Below are 21,204 nucleotides of genomic sequence, written 5' to 3'. Positions count from 1 at the left end.
CTAGTACTCACACATCTCTCGTACGCCGACGATGTGGTGTTAATGAGTCTAACTAAGATCGGTCTTCAAAGAGTCTTAAGTGAAATGTCAGACTACATCTCGTCCAATAAATTAGAAATAAACACATCAAATACCAAAACACTGTTGATTGGAAATCACCAGAGAAGCAAGCTGAACATCCGGCTCAATGGCAACCATTTAGAGGAAGTAAAAAACTATAAATACTTGGGATTTTATAGACAATTTACAAAATCATTTAGAGCAAAAAACGTACATGACAGAGAACTAGTGCTCTCACATTCGCATTTAGTCAACTGACAAACAAGCTGAATGGCCCATCATATAAACCACTGCTAGCGGTGATGGCGGCAAAAATCATACCAACGATAACATACGCCAGTCCCGCGTTACATGGCAAAGACTCAGAGCTTCAAAAAAATATGAAATAGAAAACCTCTAGGCTGGCCCTTATATTTAAATAGCTGATCTGATTAGATTCTGCATTGCCAAAGTAACATGCCAAATATCATTTCATATTATGCCATTATTTTCATAAATACACTAACAGTCCGTTTATATTTTTTAAGACCAAAGGATTTTTTTATTATTATTTCTTTTTTCTATGCCATTTGTGAATTACACATTATTTTAAACAAAGTAATTTTTGCTTTTTTTCACTTATAATTTTGGTGCAGACATGTTATATAATTCATATAGTCAAAACGACATCCTAGACATCAAGGACATAAGAAATCATTCACTAACCATTCATACTTGCATTCATTCAAAAAGAGTAAAAGACATATATATCCAATGGAAAAACTGGGGGAAGGAAAGCGAAAGACCCTTGACTTGGTCAGATTTTTTCAGATTGACACGATGGAGACTATCTGTCTTCAGTATCACTGTGTTGGAAAAATCGCGGTCAACGCGCGTTTCAGTGGAAGACCACCTTCATCAGGGCCAACTGCAAATTGTTAAAAACTGAGATATGTACAAGGAATGTCTGGATGTCTGCAAGAGAGACAGAAAGAAATGGTATTGGCAAGTTGAAAGGCAATGCTATTAGTTTCAAGAGGAGAGTACTTCCTTAGTAAGTTAAACTGCGTTGTGTATAATTAGTTTCCTTGGGTGCTAACAGTGCTCATAAGGGACTGTCAAAGAGAAACTGTGTAGGCCATGCAGCAGAAGGTGATACACGAAGCATAGTCCAACTGTAATAGTGCCCATTAGTATTACTAAATTGGGAATGGTGACAACTGGAGGCCAAAAAGGTATAGTGATAGGTTAGTGCATGCATACCTAGATACAGATATTTATGGCAGCTAACCTATAAGTCAGAGAGCAAGAAGCACATAGTGCGCCGTCAGGACCATCTATGCAGTGCGCTGCAGCGGTATCGGTTTGTAAAGGGGGGAAATTATTTTTGTATATTAAGGCTATTCACTGTGAAGCTCTCATAATTGGAATTAATGCGTGGGCAATAATACCTGAAGCGGCTGGAGTAGGAAAATAAGTTCACAAATTGAGATTTATTTTATATATCCATATATAATTCTTGGTTGCAAAATGCTGTAAACAAAAAGAAAAGATTTTTTATGTTAACCTATAGATGGAATCCAAGGGTAACAAAGCCATGATTATAGCAGAGACTCGATTACCTTTGCAAGACGTGTAGATGTTCAAGGGCCAAGATCAAAATAGATTTTCTGTATTCCTAAACTGATTTCTTTTTATTTGTAGTAGGTGAAGTTTATCTCATCCAGGTTTGTCTGTAAAATATGAGGAAATATTTGTTGTAACAGTGGTGATGTGCTTAATAGAATACTGCACGCTGCAAATTACAAGGTCGAGTTTTAAAGACCTTCCTGATAAGATTTCCTTATCGTTTAAACTTACGAGTATGTACCGAAAACAAAACACACCGTCTCATAATCTCGCGAGAAAATGACTACTTAAAAATACGTTGGATCCGTATTCCGACTTCTCGGCTGTCTTTCCGGTTGATTTCTGGCAAGGATTCCAAGTAAACAGGTATGAATCTTCACGTCGTGATAGGGATATTTTTCGTTTGACTCTAGTTTAAACCTCCAGCCATTTCTAAGCCTTTGTTAGTCCATAGTTGATATGTTTTACAAGTATACTTTCCCCAATAGAATTGATAAAATTATAAATGGCCTTTCATCTGCATAGGAACTTTAACAACACTCCGTTTAAACTTACGACCTTAGAGCCCTTGATTATAATGCATGCAGGCCACAATATACAGAGAATCGATCTAGGTTTTTCACCTAAACAAGTTCGTAGTCTCATTAAACGAGTACTCGTTCGCAGTTTCACTAAAGCAGTACTCCTATAAAGCTAATCAAGCTGCATTATTAAACCGACACGTGTCTCCATAGACATAGGATGCTTTTAATATGATAAACTTTTGAAATATTTTAGGGCTCTCTACAACTTCCTCTACAGGAAATCTTATCAGGAAGGTCTTTAAAACTCGACCTTGTAATTTGCAGCGTGCAGTATTCTATTAAGCACATCACCACTGTTACAACAAATATTTCCTCATATTTTACAGACAAACCTGGATGAGATAAACTTCACCTACTTTCAAATAAAAAGAAATCCGTTTTGGAATACATAAAATCTATTTTGATCTTGGCTCTTGAACATCTACACGTCTTGCAAAGGTAATCGAGTCTCTGCTATAATCATGGCTTTGTTACCCTTGGATTCCATCTATAGGTTAACATAAAAAATCTTTTCTTTTTGTTTACAGCATTTTGCAACCAAGAATTATATATGGATATATAAAATAAATCTCAATTTGTGAACTTATTTTCCTACTCCAGCCGCTTCAGGTATTATTGCCCACGCATTAATTCCAATTATGAGAGCTTCACAGTGAATAGCCTTAATATACAAAAATAATTTCCCCCCTTTAGAAACCGATACCGCTGCAGCGCACTGCATAGATGGTCCTGACGGCGCACTATGTGCTTCTTGCTCTCTGACTTATAGGTTAGCTGCCATAAATATCTGTATCTAGGTATGCATGCACTAACCTATCACTATACCTTTTTGGCCTCCAGTTGTCACCATTCCCAATTTAATAATACTAATGGGCACTATTACAGTTGGACTATGCTTCGTGTATCACCTTCTGCTGCATGGCCTACACAGTTTCTCTTTGACATTCCCTTATGAGCACTGTTAGCACCCAAGGAAACTAATTATACACAACGCAGTTTAACTTACTAAGGAAGTACTCTCCTCTTGAAACTAATAGCATTGCCTTTCAACTTGCCAATACCATTTCTTTCTGTCTCTCTTGCAGACATCCAGACATTCCTTGTACATATCTCAGTTTTTAACAATTTGCAGTTGGTCCTGATGAAGGTGGTCTTCCACTGAAACGTGCGTTGGCCGCGATTTTTCCAACACAGTGATACTGAAGACAGATAGTCTCCATCGTGTCAATCTGAAAAAATCTGACCAATTCAAGGGTCTTTCGCTTTCCTTCCCCCAGTTTTTCCATTGTATATATATGTCTTTTACTCTTTTTGAATGAATGCAAGTATGAATGGTTAGTGAATGATTTCTTATGTCCTTGATGTCTAGGATGTCGTTTTGACTATATGAATTATATAATATGTCTGCACCAAAATTATAAGTGAAAAAAAGAAAAAATGATTTTGTTTGTTTAAAATAATGTGTAATTCACAAATGGCATAGAAAAAAGAAATAATAAAAAAATCCTTTGGTCTTAAAAAATATAAACGGACTGTTATTGTATTTATGAAAATAATGGCATAATATGAAATGATATTTGGCATGTTACTTTGGCAATGCAGAATCTAATCAGATCAGCTATTTAAATATAAGGGCCAGTCTAGAGGTTTTCTATTTCATAATTTTTTTTTTGCTCTCTCCCTCCTCCAGGGCCTAAATTTACTTAGGGAGAACCTTTGTTCTAATAAAAGACTCAGAGCTTCTAAATCAATTAATAGTTTCAATTTATAAAAATGTTTTCCATCTACAACGGTCAGCTTCTCCAGCACAGGTTCGTCTTGAATTCAGCCACACAAATGAAACAATTGGGAGAATGTATACCACATTAAAGCTTTGGTATTGGCTGAAACGGAGCGCGGCGACCTCACCAATTAATAGAGCCCTTTGGAAAGTAGACGATGATAGAAAAACACCTTATAATCAATACCTTCACAAATCCTTGTCAATAACCTCAACAAACGACTTATGGAACAAAAACCTGCCATACCAGTCCTTCAAACAAGCAATAAACAAAGCTGAAAAAACTCATTCATTACAGTATGATAAAAACATCTTCAGGTTAAGGTCTCACGCTTGGATTGTGATTAATAATTAAAAGTTACTTGCACCAGCCACTTACTTGAATATGACATGCTCTATCTTTTTAAAAAGACAATTAATGGCAATACGGTTTGGAAAAGTACCAACAACAGCGGATCAACCTACCAGGATGCACATAGGGCCAAAATCATGTCGACTCTGCGGTTAACAGAAAAAGGACTTTATCCATATAGTCTGTATATGCAACAAACTCTACAATGCACGAGTCACACTACTGAGACAATTTTTTAACGTTAGAGGCATCAGGTCTTGCAGAGCTGCAATAATCGCGTGCCTAAATCCATCTGACCCGCAACTGAATTGTAAATTGATTAAATTCCTTAAAGACTTTGACCAGGCCCTCGAAACTGATTTTATAAAAAGCGACACTGCAGGCGGTAACGCGTGAAAAACAAAACAAACAAAAAAATACAAGCTTGTTAATATGGCTTGAACTCTGACAGTGCAAATGGACAAGACTTTGACAAATAATTTTTAACCATGTATGACATTTTATGAGTTTCTTATCGATGCAAAGTGAACCATTTTTAAATATTGTTCTTAAAATGATGATTTTTTTTTTTAATTTTTAAACATCTTTCTTAAAAAGCCTTCCGTTGTTAAGGTTTTAATTGACCAAACAATAATATTTACCTTACCTTACCATACCTAGGGCGGGGGATACCTGGAACTACCCTCTTTAGAACTCTACTATTTTGCTGCACAACTACAACATGCATTTCATTGGTTTGATGACAATGAGAACTGGGAAACCCGATTACTTAGGGGCACCTGTGGAGACCTTTCCTAAACTGAGCTCTTAACGATGGGCACCAGAGTCCCTTCTGTAGTGCCAATCATAGTTGAGCAGATATGTCTGAACTGGGAACGAGCAGTTAAAGGGGTACTGCGTCAAGCGCCATTCGCATTTGATATGCCTATTTGGGCACTCCGACTCTTCTCTCAGTTTGCCAGATCGATGTCTGTAGCTGGGTGGCATGAGGGGAGATGCAAGACCCTGAGAGACTTGTGCCCAGAGGACCAATTTTTTACATTAGCTGACGCTATGCCAATATGCCAAAATTTCTATGACAGCCTTTGCAATTTGTAAGAACACGAGGGAACCACATTCCGATTCCCATTAAGCTGCACAACCTATTAGAATGAATCCAATGAATTAAATCCATAATCAACTGTACTTTTCTTCCACTGTTTTAGTCCAGTAATATTTTTCCTTTATTTCTCCTTCATTTTCTTCAATCCATTATACTCATTCGCTTTTCTTTTGCTGTTCATTAAAACGCAGGAGCATAACTGTTTCCACATGTCACGCTTTTATTAAAATCACCCAATGCATTTCGGGAATAATCCCTTCTTCGGGGATTTCGTGACACATTCTGTTAAAACGGCTTGGATGAATCTCCTGTTTCATTTTGTTTAAATGCCTCTCAATGAAGCGCCCATGCGCTATTCCCTTTCCTCTCGATAATGAAGACTGCAATTTGGCCATCCTTTGCGGAGATGCCTCCATAATCCTGGATCCTGGGGACCCTACTGAACTTGGGAGGTTGACGTAGACTGCTACCCCACATTTACAGGGCACTGAGAGAGAACCTGCCGACTGCTGAACTTCCTGTGGGGAATAGATGGCAGAACCTGCTGGATACTCCATTATTGCCGAAAGACTAGGTCACTTTACATGAGGCGGCCAGTACGGTGTCGTCTAATGCCCACTTTAAATTGATTCAATTTGATGTAATATACCAGGTGTATTTATCCTCCATAACCTTGCACACCACATAGCCCACTCGATTCTCCTCCTGTCCCAAGTGTAATCATGTGGATGCAGACTTCATGCTTATGATATGGGACTGCCCAGACATAATTGAATATTGGTACGAGATCCTGGCCTCCTTGGGGAGGGCTGCTGGCTGGGCCATGCCTCCTAGGACGGGTCTCATTTAAAAAGAAAATAAGTTAAGCAGGGAGTTTTTAGTGTTGTGGCACACATTGGCCAAACAAAGGTTAGCTATACGATGGTTGTCCTTAAGGGACCCCACTTTTACTGAGTGGAAAAGAGACATGGCTGAATGAGCAACTCGCAGGGATGATAAACTTGGAGATGATTTGCGGCCAAGTGTTGCGATGCTTACCGAGCTGTGGACCCCCAGGACACTCGTCCTACATGAGCTGAGCTAGCTGTGAAGGTTGGCCTATGTGTGGAGAGAGGTGGAGATTCAAGGGTCCCCGGGCCTTGGGGTAGGGGCATGGGAACAGGCTTGGTTTCGCTAAACTGACATGTTTAGTCCCTCATTATGCTGTAGTGCGACCGTATATGGGTCGTGGAGCTCTAGGTGGGTGGGAATTTATTTTGCTGCTGAATGTACATTGCTCTGTTTTTATCCTGTCATCATGCTGACCTGTGATACCATATTGTCTTGCTAATATTAAATGCCAATGAAAACCTCTACTTTAAAAGAAATAGACACTGAGTGGCTGATTTAATATTTGGGACAGATTGTACTCCGTCACGGCGACAAAGTAAATTACTCCATCGCCCTGATGGGAGTACCCACCTGCTACATTTAGGCAGCCAATCTGTCACCCTGACTGACATTTTTACCATTCACAGGAACCGCTGCAAAGGCAGTTCCTGTCAGTGTATTGAAACTTTTCCCGTACGGCTCCATTAAACCTGACCATGGCCCAAAGTAGGCTTTTGTTTGTGTAAATAAAGCAAAAACAATGCCCTCCTCACCCGGAGAGTCATCTCCAATGGGGATGGGGAATTTGTCATATTTTTACTGTCTCTTACCACAAGGATTTTTCTGCTGGTGATCTAAATATGGTAAATGGACAAATATACATATCCCTGCATTTGGCCACGGCATAGACATAATAGTCTCTGACATTGCCAAACTATGGTCCGTCCGCATAAAAACTTGGCAGGTGGACGATTATATCGGCAGTAAGAATACTCTGTCACGATGGAGCATGCTTACCACAACATATAAATGTGGATGTTAATTACTTAGGGATGTAGTCTGGCCAAAGAATAATTAGGGACAAAGCTAATACATTAGAGCTGAGGCAAGGTCGATCGAACATCCCTTCATCCCTGCAGGCATAGAAGCACACTCACTTAGATGAAGTGGTTCCTATTTTTATAGCAAACACTGCTGTTTTAGTTCCAGAATATGTAGCATCACCCATGAACCAGATGATGGGTGGTTTGAGTCACCATTGGAGCATAAACAATGGGCAAATGGTGAGGTATATGATATAAAACATTGGGTACTGGAGCAGGGGGTTTTCTTAGGGGTGGGCGTAACTCGCATCATTTGCTGGAGCTAATGTTGAGAGATGACATCAAAATTACCTACTGTTATGCAGAATTACGCAATTAGCATAATCGAGCATTTAGTGCAAATTATTTTAGAGCAAAATGCACCGTAGAGTCCAAATTGGATCCAAGGATGCATTTAGTGCTAACAAGAATAGCGCTAAATTAAACCAAACATGAACAACAGCAACCAACAGCCACCCACACTTACTAAAGATATTGTTTCTGTGCTATTGTGGTAGGGTTTTTGTGCCAAGTTACTAGTAATTATGCAAACTGCTGTAATCACATAATTTTGCATCAGAAGAGAGAAACACAAAAATTACCAAAATTACTCTGCTTAAACCAGCAAAATAAAAATTTGCTCGGGCGTAGTTTTATTTTGATTGTCAGATTATATGAGAGTACTAATGCTCAACAACAGCTCCAACATTTTGTGTTCAAGACAAAAGTGAGGCACTCCTAAACACCATTTTTATTTAATAGGAGCTATTGAATTTAACACCTTTTCTGAAGAGCATTGAGATATTAAAGACGACATGAAACCAGAGGGTTACAAATGTGAGGGTTGGAGTGTTCTTTTTGTAATTTAAGGCATTATCTATTTTTGAAGAGATGGAAAATATTTAAAGCGAATGAGACGTCTGCATAAGTACAGCATCCCCTTTCCACATCTGTTTACTCAGCCTACCTTCTCAGTCACTCTCTAATTTTAAAATAGTAACATTTTGATAGACAAATGTTTAAATATACAAAGCATTACAATATGCTGAGATATACAAAAATCTACAATGACAGTGCATAAACACATGCACAAACAGATGCAAACACAAAATATTCAGGGGATAATTTACAAGCCCCTTGCGCCGCCGGAATGTCACTTTTTGTGACGCACCGGTGGCGCATTTTACTGCCCATATTTACAAGTGTCCTTGTAAATACGGCCATTTTTCACGCAGCACTTTGCGTGAAAGGGGTGTGCCATGAGTGTTGCAGTGGATTTTCCCATGCGTAACAAGGACAAAGTTTTCATTTCTCCTCGTTTTTTCCTCTTTCTATGCTCTCTGCAGCACACAGAAAGAGGAAATCACCTCTTATGTCCCTTCCTGCAAAAAACCATCTCCCCTAAAATGCAGACAACCTTGCACCATGGTGCAAGGGTGCCTGCATTGGCGCATGGCAGTCAATTGTGTGGCAGCACAGGCGAGAGCACAGGGTTCATCATATCTTTGTAGATATGACTCATCCCTGTGCTTTGAAAGTGACTCAGTGCGGTGCAGCAAAATGGCTTGCGGCACCACGCTGAGTCACTTTCTTGTAAATAAGGCCCTGAGTTTACAAGAGCACTCTATCTTTAAAATTACACTCTTGCTCATTTCAATGTTTTGATGCACAGGTGACTATTTATCTTAGGGGTTTAATTGAGAATGCACGCCTGATTTCGATGATCCCCAAATGATTTTACATGTTTTTCGAGGTGATTAAGATTTAATGTCTGCTTGATTCTCCATTCCCATAATGCACTTTAGTTCTCTACAATGGGGTATTAAGTACAATGTAGATACAAGTACAATTCCTTGTGAGGACCATTTATCAGGTCTGGCCTAAGACTGCTTTAATTTTTTTGCCAGTCACATGTTTTAAAAAAAAATACATACATATACATGGGCTCACAATCAACACTCTTTCACCATTGATCTGTTGATGTGGCACTCACATTATACTCCCTCCTACCCCAGCAAAAGGTATAGGTCAACAAACCAGCCATCCCACTCCGGCCACTGGATGATTTCACGTTGAATGACTGCATTTTGCTGTTGCAGTTATACACAAGCACCTAACAAATTCTTCCCCGAAAAATAGAAGTTGTTAGACACTTACACTTTCAACTGACTGATAGTCATTAATTATTTTGGGGCTGCATCAACTATTTTCATAACTCTTAAATGCATTTATTGTAAATTACAATGTCCAGTCCTCACTCAAAACCAGCTTTGGTATATTTATTTATCCTACTGAAAATTAGCACATCATTAGAGTAGCTAGGTTTACGCAACACTCCCCACAGGATTGTGATTGACATTTCAATCACTTGTATAGGATTTGAGAGAGCCCTCTATTAGCTACTTGTGGAACTGCATCTCCCCTATTGGAGTGTTGTGTGAGCACTATGCAATAAACAGTCTTCTCAAATCAAAGCCAAAACTTATACCCTCCAAAACATAACAGACTGCGACAGATAGACACCTCGTAAGGGATTATGGAACTGCAGCTTCATGAAAGAATTGCAATGCTTTTCCATTCGACTTTTGAGGGACATCTAGTGATGACTGGTGGAAATGCAGCTTGATGTAAGAATTTCAATGCTTTTGCATTTGACTTGTGAGGGACATTTAGTAACAACTTGAGTAGCTGCAGCTTCAAGTGAGAATTTAAATGCATTTGCATTTTTCTTTTGAAGGACACACAGTAACACATAGTGGAATTTTATCTTAATGAAAGAATTTCAATGATTTTGGATTTGACTTATGAGGGGCACCAATTAACGACGTGTGGAACTCCACCTTCAGGACAGACCATCAAAACACTTGCATTTGACTTGAGAGGAATACCTAGTAATGACTAGTGGAATTGCAGCTTCATGAAATACCTTCAGTGCGTTTGCATCTGACTCGAGAATGAGCTCCATTAACGCCTTGAGGTACTGCAGCTCTGGGAAAGAATTTTGAAGATGAAGCATTTGACTTGAGACATAAGGCAGTGGGCATTTCACTGGGGCATAAATATAGTGCCACTCAAAAAAACAGTTTACCAACAATACAGTAGATGGAATTTATCTTAACCAGTGATTCCTAGTACCTATATATACTAGGTAGCCTTTTAAAGTGTTCCATATTAATCAAAACAATTATTGAAAGTTACAATATTAATTCATCAGCATATACCAACATTGACACATTCAGTGATCCTCTTGAAATCAAACACCATTTATTAGAGTAGTAAAAGAGGATATGTACATTTTTATGTTGAAGTCATACCCCTCAACATTTTGAAGGACTTTTGAAGCCTTGTTCATCTTACCCAAGAGGAACATTTATTAACAACGTGAGTTATTGCAGCTTTGTGACAGACTTCTTAAGAACTTGCTTCTGACTTGAAAAAGACATCTAGTGACGATTAGTGGAACTGCAGCTTCATATAAGAATTTAAAAGCTTCTGCATCTGACTTGATAGGAACACCTAGAAAATACTAATGGAACTGCAGCTTCATGTTAGAGTTTCAAAGCGTTTGCATTTGACTCAAAAGTGGCACCTAGTAATGACGTGTGGACTGCAACTTCATGGAATAATTTCAAAGCTTTTGCATTCGATTTTTGAGGAACACCTAGTGAGGACTAGTGGAACAGCAGCTTGATGTAAAAATTTCAATTCATTATCATTTGACTTGTGAGGGACACCTAGTAACAACTAGTGGATTTGCACCTTCACAAAAGTATATCAATGTATTTGCATTTGACCAGTGAGGGACATCTAGTACAAATAGTGGAACTGCAGCTTTGTGTAAGAATTTCAATGGCACTGGGTATTTATAGTTAGGTCAGCATTTCCATAGGAAATGCCTTTTTCTGTTTTGCTAAAAACTTTGATGCCGTTTGACAAATCGTCACAAAACGTTTCAAACAAGTGCTGCTTTATGCCTCGTTTATGCATGGAATGTTTTGGGGTGATCCATCAAGTGGGGCCCGAGAAAAAGTGGGTGTCCCAAATTGCAAAATCCCTATGCATTTCCTTAGACTTTTTGGAACGCAATATCGCACAATCTTCTGAATGAAATTACCCCAATTTTGTCAGGAAGCTCAATTTTTGACCAGAAAGTGTGTTTCCGTGAAATTATGGATAAAATATATTTGCATATTTGAGCAGTTGATTTCGAGGGACTCACACAAGAGTCTCTCATAACCAATCAAAAAAAACAGATTGTTCTTATTGAACCAGGTAGCTTTTTCCCCCTTGTGCCTACTAGCTCCCACGGAATTAAGGCATTCGCGGGTAAGGCAACTATAGCTTGTGTCCTTGCCATGTACAGCAAATGATCCCACATATTACATCACTCATGACATGTTCTATGACATCACTGATAATCTCACTGCAACATGTTAAATGGCAATATTGATGACAAGACTATGCATGATGGGGGCGCGAGTGATAGTTAAGTGCTAAGACACCTCATAAGGGGTAGTAAGCGCTATATAAATGCAATTCCAACACAATACAATTACAATAGTTACCTAGGGACACAAGTTATAGTTAGTAGAGATAACTCTAACTTGTGAAAATTAGTATTTGTTTGAGTTTAAAACAGTAGGTTTTCACTGAACATTTTGCCTAACTATAAATCACATTAAGCTTTGGTTTTTCAGTGTTTAAAGAACTCTCCAGGGCAACTGCTTGCCTGAAGCCTAGTGGCAACGTGCAGCCAGTCGGCTTCAGGCAAGCAGTTGACCCAGACATTTTAAACAAATCTGTGTTTTATCTTGCATCCTGTGCAGTTTTATTTATGTAATTTGATAGAGCACTCTTACCTTTGGTTTCCTTCTGGATTTCTGGTCCTCCACAGCTTGAGGTGTTTGTGAGGAGAAAGCCTACAAATTTTTCACTTCCTGTGTGTTGCTAGTTAGCGGTCAGCCAGCGCATTTCCGGCAGGCTATTTAGTCTTGAATCTGGCAGCGATGTGTGGCTGGCGCGCGCAGAGGGCGCACTCAGCGGGCGTACTGATGGCACGTTTAAAGGAAGCCCATCTGTGCCCTCCACGCTTGGTCATCACCAGGAGCCAGAACCCCTGCCTGTTCCACATCAGACGCACGGTATCTCACTAAAATGACCTACTCTTCTGCGGCATTGCATAAAATGTATACCTCCATTGGGCCTGTGTCCCCTTTGAAACTTCCTGTAACAGGTCTTTCCCAATTGCATTAGAAGGCAGGGTAGCTTGTTCACACTGTAGATTTCAATGTTCGCAGGAGGCTTTAAAAGACTTGAGTAAACCAACTAGGATTACAGATGTCCTTGGCAACTACCAATCTACCCATCTTTCTTCACCCGAAATTTCAACTCCCCAGGGCTTAGATGGTATTCTCCTCAATGTTAGGTCATTACATGAACATGCGATTGAACTTTGGGACTTGCTCTCTTCAATGCTTGGTTGAGCACAGCCTCCTCCTCATTACAATGGCCCTCCCAATAAATTATTCTATGTTTATGTTGGATAGGGAGGGCAGGATAGGGGGAGGTATTGATATTATTGTCAAAAATACGATTAAATTGTCTATTATAGAATCTGATCCGGTAGACTGGGCAGAGATTTGCATATTCAAACTTTCATCCAAGGACCGCTGGAAAGGTGCCTTAATATATCGAAAACCGGAGTTTAAAAATGAGTTTATTCAGTGCCTAATTGAATTTATTGCTCCACATGTCCAGGTAACAAAACAGTTTCTTTTATTAGGTGACTTTAATTACCATGCAGAAGACCCTGATAATGTGGAGGCGAGCCAGCTTATTGAAGACTTAGCCACTCTCGGACTGCATCGAAGAGTTAACAGGCCTACGTATGTAGCAGGGTATACATTAGATCTATTTTTCACCAACTCTGTTCCTCTAGACTTTGAACAACTACAATCTTTACTTTGGACGGACCATTCCTTGATCAGCAAGAAGGAGCAATGCCAGCGGTATCCCTCTAGGACAGCACCGGATTATCAGTTAACCCATTAAGTTAGTTGGTGATAGTTCAAATTCACCCTATGTGTGCGCTCTTGAGTAGTACCCGCTGACACAATACTTCCCCAGACACTGAGGCAAAGTAAGAAATAAACAGCAAAAGGCGCACCACTTATACGAATGTAAGTAATGTCAAATTAGTCCATATACATCATATGTTTTCTTTTTCAAAAGTTCTTCTTTATTGTTCATTCGTTAAAGTGACATTTAAGAACAGACAAAGCAGCCGACGCGTTTCGTCCAACTTGGGACTTCTTTAGGGCTGCAAAATGCATATATAAAACAATATATAAAAACAACGAATAACCACATCTAATATATACAAACCCAACAAACATGATTAGTGACATAAAACAAGTTCACAAGCGTTTTACAAAAAGAACAAACGTTACTTTTGGAAATACATAGAAGACATAAACGAGCTAAAAACAGGATTTGTCAATGAATTAACAGTTGTTATGAATTCATATTCATCATTTATCAGATAAGAACAACCTATCAACATATCAACATATTTCTGATTAAATAACAGTTTAAGAGCGTATATTTATAGAAAGCAGTTGATTTCTTAACCCTAGGCTCAATCCTCAACCAAATTTGCATTGACCGTTTCCGATTTTAGTCAAAGAAAGAGCGAGTTTGTGAACAACATCGTGTTGTAACCTTAACTGACTCAATAAAGGTTTAAAAGAAAAGCAACAAGAGAAAAGAAAGACCCAAGAGTATACCCACCGTGAAGAGCAGTAAGTCGGTATATGTTTGTTTTCTGGGGATTTCTAGAGCGTCAGTCAATGTCACTAGGAGAAGTCAAAGTGAGAAGGCATTAAGCAGAGGAATTTCTAATGTCTCTAAAGATCAAATTAACGTTAATATGTCATTAGTTATGATGACCTTAGTCCTGACCGGAAGAAGTTAACAAGCAAAATAAACGTTGAAGAAGCATAAAAGATGGTTTACTGATACGCATTAGTAAGCGTATTTGTCCTAAGTCGATATTCCATATATATCCCTAACAAAGCGTTTTTGTAAAAAGACATTTTTATAAACAAGAAAGAAAGGGAAAAAAGCCCACCCTGCGGGTATATGTACTTACATTTATGAGATAGAGAATAAGTCGATTAGGATGCAGATATATATTAGACAAATGGCAATCACTGGTCCCGTCTTTTTAGTATAACACCGAGTCAAACGTTTTTCCAATGATAAGGATAAAGGTCAAAGTCTTTAAAATTCCTAAAAATAAAGTAAAGAAACAACAGTCTAATACTCCAAAATGAGTCAAACTACGTTAGGTTATTTAGACACACTCACTCATTCATTATGTGTTGGTAAACTCATATTATAAGCTCAAAAGAATAGTCTAATAGGTCAAAAAAGGAGGTATCTGGTCAAAATGATTATAAACAAACTAACAGTATAAGAGCGAATGGTCCCATTATCACCATCACTGATGTTTAAGATTAGAGGTAATGTATGCAACTAAGCCCTAGTGCTAACATAGAGGTTCAGGGTGATGTCGCTTTGACATCCAGAAATGTTATTTAAATACCACAGGCCCTTAAATATTAGCTAAATAAAAATAAAAATAAAAATTTGTTGAAATAGAAAGGAAAAGAAAAAATTAGGTCAGCTCAATTCCAAGAAATAAGACACAAACAAAATATTTCAAAACCTACCCGATTCCGCATATTCAAAATCCGGGACGGGACCCAATCCGTCAGTGGTCTGTAACAAATAAACACTGCGCTCCCGTGTTTAAATAGTGTTTGACCCAGGGGTTGTGAACTTAAAACACCTGAGTCGCCTGCCTCGCTGCCGGGAATTGACATCACAAAAGGTCAGAGAAAAGACCGAAGCACGCTCGGTTGCCATGTTGGAAGAGTGAAACGTGTGCATTAGTCTTAAGAGAGTTCAAGTACACAATAGAATATTTCATGAGCGGGTGCACGCCTGGGGCCGACATGCCTCCACATGGATGGAATATGTACTTTTCTGGGGCAGGTACATTGATGATGTCATCATCATCTGGAGTGGACCTGTCCCTGAATTGATGAGTTATTTCCATTTTCTCAATGACAATCCGTACAACATAAAATTTACGATAAACTGGAGTAAGGAGAGGATTGACTTCCTGGATATCCAGTTTTTTGTACATAATAACTCAGTACAGAGTACAGTTCACCGCAAGAGCACTGCCTGTAATAGTGTATTACGCTATGACAGTGCTCATCCCCGACATGTTGTTAACAACATCCCCTTTGGGGAAATGATAAGAATGAGGAGGATTTGTAGTACCCAGGAGGGATTTATCCAAAATGTGACAGAAACCAAGAAGAGATTCATTAATAGAGGTTACCCTGTGCCCCTTATGAATAAGATTGAAAAGAGGGCCCTGAAGGTGAAGAGAGAAAGCACCTTGGAGAAAAACACACCACGAGTAGGATACAGTAAGCAATCCACCACTGCCCTTGTTACCACCTACAATAGAGACAGTGGTAGGATTTATAATATCCTTAGAAAACACTGGAGATTACTCTGTGAAATACCGGGTTTAAAGGATGAAATTCCTAGGACACCCAGGGTCACCTACAGACGAGGCCACAATTTGAGGAATCTATTATGTCCTAGTTTTGTAACGTCCCCCAAAACCCCCAATTGGCTGACAGGGGGTCAAGGTTTTTTTTTCACATGTATGAAATGCAATGTGTGTAAAATGGGAAGAAATAGGACACGAACGTTCCAATATAATACTGGCAAAACTCACAAGATCAAACACACCATTACGTGTAAATCCAATTTTGTAACATACATATTGGGCTGCCCGTGTGACATCATCTATGTAGGCAGCACCAAAAGGGAACTCAAAGTCAGGATACAGGAACACCTGAGAGCGGCCGTGAAGGGTGACACTAAGTATCCCCTTACCACACATATTCAGGACAAAGGGCACAAGCCCAATGAATTGTGGTTCTTTGGGATAGACCATATACCACCATCACCTAGAGGTGGAAATAGAGAGCTGGAATTAAGACGGAATGAGGCAGGCTGGATATGTAGGCTTCGATGTGTGGAAATGGGGCATAACACCGAATCCGAAATGCATTACTTTCTTTAAAATATACCTTATGAAAGACTGATTCAGGTTTATTGTATGTCATCATATGAATCTTCTGTATCCATTCACCATCACTGCCTACTAACCTTATTATCCTTGACTGTTACCTTGGTAATACCAATGCTTTGATATTATGTACAATTTTGTTGGATTCTTGGGTCCTTGTGTATGAACTTGTAGCGGAGCAAACTGTTTTTTGCTACGCCCCCTGCATCCATTTACCATTACTGCTTACTAATCCCACTATCCTAGAGTGCTACTTTGGTAATGCTAATGTTCTGTCATTTATTTACAACTATTTTGGATCCTTTGGTCCCTGGGTATGAATTTGAAACAGAGTAACCTGTTATTCACTACAGCTATTGCTTATCAATCATTTGCTAATGTTCATAACAGTGTTTATGTTGTCTCTTCTTGATACGTCAACCTATTATTCACTACAGCTATTGTTTATCAATCTCTTGCTAATGTTCACAACAGTATTTATGTTGTCTCTTCTTGGTACGTTAACCTGTTATCCACTACAGCTATTGCTTATCAATCTGTTGCTAATGTTTATAACATTATTTATGTTGTCTCCTCTTGGTACGTTGAGTTATGCCAATGGACTCGTTGAACTTTAATGGGTGATTGGCAACAAAGTAACTCATCACTAATGATGTTATACAGTTATTGTTTATTAATCTCCTGTTTATGTCCATAACAGTAATTATGCAGTCCCTCCTTGGTGCGATAGGCAATGTAACTAGACTCGTTGAATTTTGATGGGTGATCGGCAACAAAGTAACTCAACATTAATGATAGCTATAACTCGCTTTGATCCTCATAACCATAAGTATAACATCTGCTCTTTTCACACGATTTATGACATACATATACTCCAATGCAATCCATCACGAAACTGTAGTTATGAGTTGACACTTTAAAATGTTTCCGCATGTATATTTTTTTCCTTATCTGAGACATATGATTAGTGCTTATGAGTCAATATGGTGTACTTTACTTCTCCAACATGGCCGCCATGTTTTTAGTTTCCGCCGTTACAGGATGCCCGTGCCATGTAAAAAACTTAAAAAGCATTCCATCTACATCAGTTGGGCTTCTTATGTCTATGTACATTTTTTCCCTCATTCTCTGAAACGTTTGATTATTCTTTAGCGCTATTATGACGTTCTTCACCTTACTTAACATGGCCGCCAGTCTTGACTTTCGCCGACATACGAAGCCCGTGCCATGTAAAAACTCTAATTATATGTTATTGCTTTATATTTATTCTGTTGACGAATTAAGATATCATTTTGCAAATTTGCCTACCCAAAAAGTCGATACCACCAATTATACCTTTTCAAGCATGGTCGCGGGGATGCTTGCCTTCTGACTCATTACAGAGTTGTGACATGTCTGTGCCAAAACACCACCGATGGGCTGTCATCTGTCTAGATATTTAGTGCTTTCAACATTCTTTGATCGCTGATCTCTGGTGTGTTTTTTATTCATGAAATATTCTATCGTGTACTTGAACTCTCTTAAGACTAATGCACACGTTTCACTCTTCCAACATGGCAACCGAGCGTGCTTCGGTCTTTTCTCTGACCTTTTGTGATGTCAATTCCCGGCAGCGAGGCAGGCGACTCAGGTGTTTTAAGTTCACAACCCCTGGGTCAAACACTATTTAAACACGGGAGCGCAGTGTTTATTTGTTACAGACCACTGACGGATTGGGTCCCGTCCCGGATTTTGAATATGCGGAATCGGGTAGGTTTTGAAATATTTTGTTTGTGTCTTACTTCTTGGAATTGAGCTGACCTAATTTTTTCTTTTCCTTTCTATTTCAACAAATTTTTATTTTTATTTAGCTAATATTTAAGGGCCTGTGGTATTTAAATAACATTTCTGGATGTCAAAGCGACATCACCCTGAACCTCTATGTTAGCACTAGGGCTTAGTTGCATACATTACCTCTAATCTTAAACATCAGTGATGGTGATAATGGGACCATTCGCTCTTATACTGTTAGTTTGTTTATAATCATTTTGACCAGATACCTCCTTTTTTGACCTATTAGACTATTCTTTTGAGCTTATAATATGAGTTTACCAACACATAATGAATGAGTGAGTGTGTCTAAATAACCTAACGTAGTTTGACTCATTTTGGAGTATTAGACTGTTGTTTCTTTACTTTATTTTTAGGCATTTTAAAGACTTTGACCTTTATCCTTATCATTGGATAAACTTTTGACTCGGTGTTATACTAAAAAGACGGGACCAGTGATTGCCATTTGTCTAATATATATCTGCATCCTAATCGACTTATTCTCTATCTCATAAATGTAAGTACATATACCCGCAGGGTGGGCTTTTTTCCCTTTCTTTCTTGTTTATAAAAATGTCTTTTTACAAAAACGCTTTGTTAGGGATATATATGGAATATCGACTTAGGACAAATACGCTTACTAATGCGTATCAGTAAACCATCTTTTATGCTTCTTCAACGTTTATTTTGCTTGTTAACTTCTTCCGGTCAGGACTAAGGTCATCATAACTAATGACATATTAACGTTAATATGATTTTTAGAGACATTAGAAATTTCTCTGCTTAATGCCTTCTCACTTTGACTTCTCCTAGTGACATTGACTGACGCTCTAGAAATCCCCAGAAAACAAACATATACCGACTTACTGCTCTTTACGGTGGGTATACTCTTGGGTCTTTCTTTTCTCTTGTTGCTTTTCTTTTAAACCTTTATTGAGTCAGTTAAGGTTACAACACGATGTTGTTCACAAACTCGCTCTTTCTTTGACTAAAATCGGAAACGGTCAATGCAAATTTGGTTGAGGATTGAGCCTAGGGTTAAGAAATCAACTGCTTTCTATAAATATACGCTCTTAAACTGTTATTTAATCAGAAATATGTTGATATGTTGATAGGTTGTTCTTATCTGATAAATGATGAATATGAATTCATAACAACTGTTAATTCATTGACAAATCCTGTTTTTAGCTCGTTTATGTCTTCTATGTATTTCCAAAAGTAACGTTTGTTCTTTTTGTAAAACGCTTGTGAACTTGTTTTATGTCACTAATCATGTTTGTTGGGTTTGTATATATTAGATGTGGTTATTCGTGGTTTTTATATATTGTTTTATATATGCATTTTGCAGCCCTGAAGAAGTCCCAAGTTGGACGAAACGCGTCGGCTGCTTTGGCTGTTCCTAAATGTCACTTTAACGAATGAACAATAAAGAAGAACTTTTGAAAAAGAAAACATATGATGTATATGGACTAATTTGACATTACTTACATTCGTATAAGTGGTGCGCCTTTTGCTGTTTATTTCATTCCTTGATCAGCTTTAGGATTCCCATGACAACAGAAATGCACAAAACATCTAAAGTAGTTAAAAACCTATTTAGACATTGGCGAAGAATCACTCCAGAATCCTTTGATAAGGCATTCAATCATCCTGGCACAGATGGTATTTCAGATGTGGAATAAGCGTTTTCAGAATATCATAATACTTTAAATAGTGCCTTTGATAAGATGACCCCTCTCCAAAGGGGTCATAATCACACACATGCTACCCATGCTCCCTGCTCTACGCTGGCTCTTAGAAGGGAGAAAACATCATGTAAAAAATTAGAAAGACAGTGACGGCGCTCTAATAATGCCTGTGATAGGGAGATGTATAGAGCAGCTCTAACGTGCTACCACCAAAACATAAAGGCTGCTCGGAAACTATGCATCCCAGATCAAATTTCCCTTGCTAAAAACTGGTATAAAATGTTATTTAGAGTTCTAAATTACTTTGTATATCCTAGAGCATGCACTTTCAGTCGTCTCAGCCTCTTTGTGATTCTTTGGCTAATCACTTTGAAGAAAAAGTTAATAAAAACTATCAGAACTTCCCCTACCACCCAGAGGAGACCAGGTTTTCCTTACCTCCCCCTGCCCATTAAGTTCCACACCTGGGAAAGTTCTAGGAGTTTTCCTTGGAGGAAAATAGGTGTCACTAGCTTCAGCCAAATCAGGATTTCCTTTAGATATTTGTCCTTCCAAGATTTGCGTTGCTCTTTCCAATCAGTTGGCCCCTGCCATTCATTCGTAATTCAATCTTTCACTTAAGACTGGAAAAAATCCTGCCATATCATCCAATCTTGTTGCTGCCTTTATTGGGTAAGCTCCCGGAAGGCTTAATTAACAGGCGACCTTTACAGTACCTTGAGGTTAACAAAATCCTGGATCTCATTTGGGATTTAGACCATTACATAGCACTGAGACAGCCTTGGTAGCGGTCACCAACCATATTAGAGGTTCTCTATATGCCAATATACCATCTATGGTAGTGCTGCTTGCCTTGTTGGCAATGTTCGATTCAGTGTCTTATCCCAAGTTACTCTATAGGTTACAAGAGGTCATAATTCATGGGATAGTGCTAAATTGGCTTGGCCATTTCCTGTCCAACAGAACCCAAACTATTATTTCAGGCTATTTTAAATCTTGCACGATGTTGCTGGACAAGGGAGTGCCCCAGGGCTCCTGTCTTAGCCCTCTGCTCTTCAATATATATTTTGCACCACTCATCAAGATTGCAG

The 21,204-nt window shown here is 38.7% G+C and overlaps 1 protein-coding gene across 7 annotated transcripts in view; it reads right to left on the bottom strand.

The window, feature by feature from the left end:
• LOC146857822 (4-galactosyl-N-acetylglucosaminide 3-alpha-L-fucosyltransferase FUT6-like) overlaps positions 1-21,204 on the bottom strand; it is a 683,427-nt gene that overhangs the window by 87,661 nt on the left and 574,562 nt on the right. Inside the window, exons 4-5 of one of the 7 annotated variants that reach the window (XM_085648492.1) lie at positions 14,589-14,728; positions 14,228-14,292 (exon numbers count right to left, since the gene is read on the bottom strand). The exons of the other annotated variants lie outside the window; for them this stretch is intronic. The gene's annotated coding sequence lies outside the window, so the exon portion shown is untranslated. The remainder of the gene's footprint in view (positions 1-14,227; positions 14,293-14,588; positions 14,729-21,204) is intronic. 7 annotated transcript variants of the gene reach the window in all.

This window comes from Triturus cristatus, chromosome 3_2, assembly GCF_964204655.1.
Source record: "Triturus cristatus chromosome 3_2, aTriCri1.1, whole genome shotgun sequence".
Lineage (NCBI taxonomy): Eukaryota > Metazoa > Chordata > Amphibia > Caudata > Salamandridae > Triturus > Triturus cristatus.
Note: the sequence above shows the minus strand (reverse complement) of the source record. Positions and strands in the feature narration are given on the sequence as shown.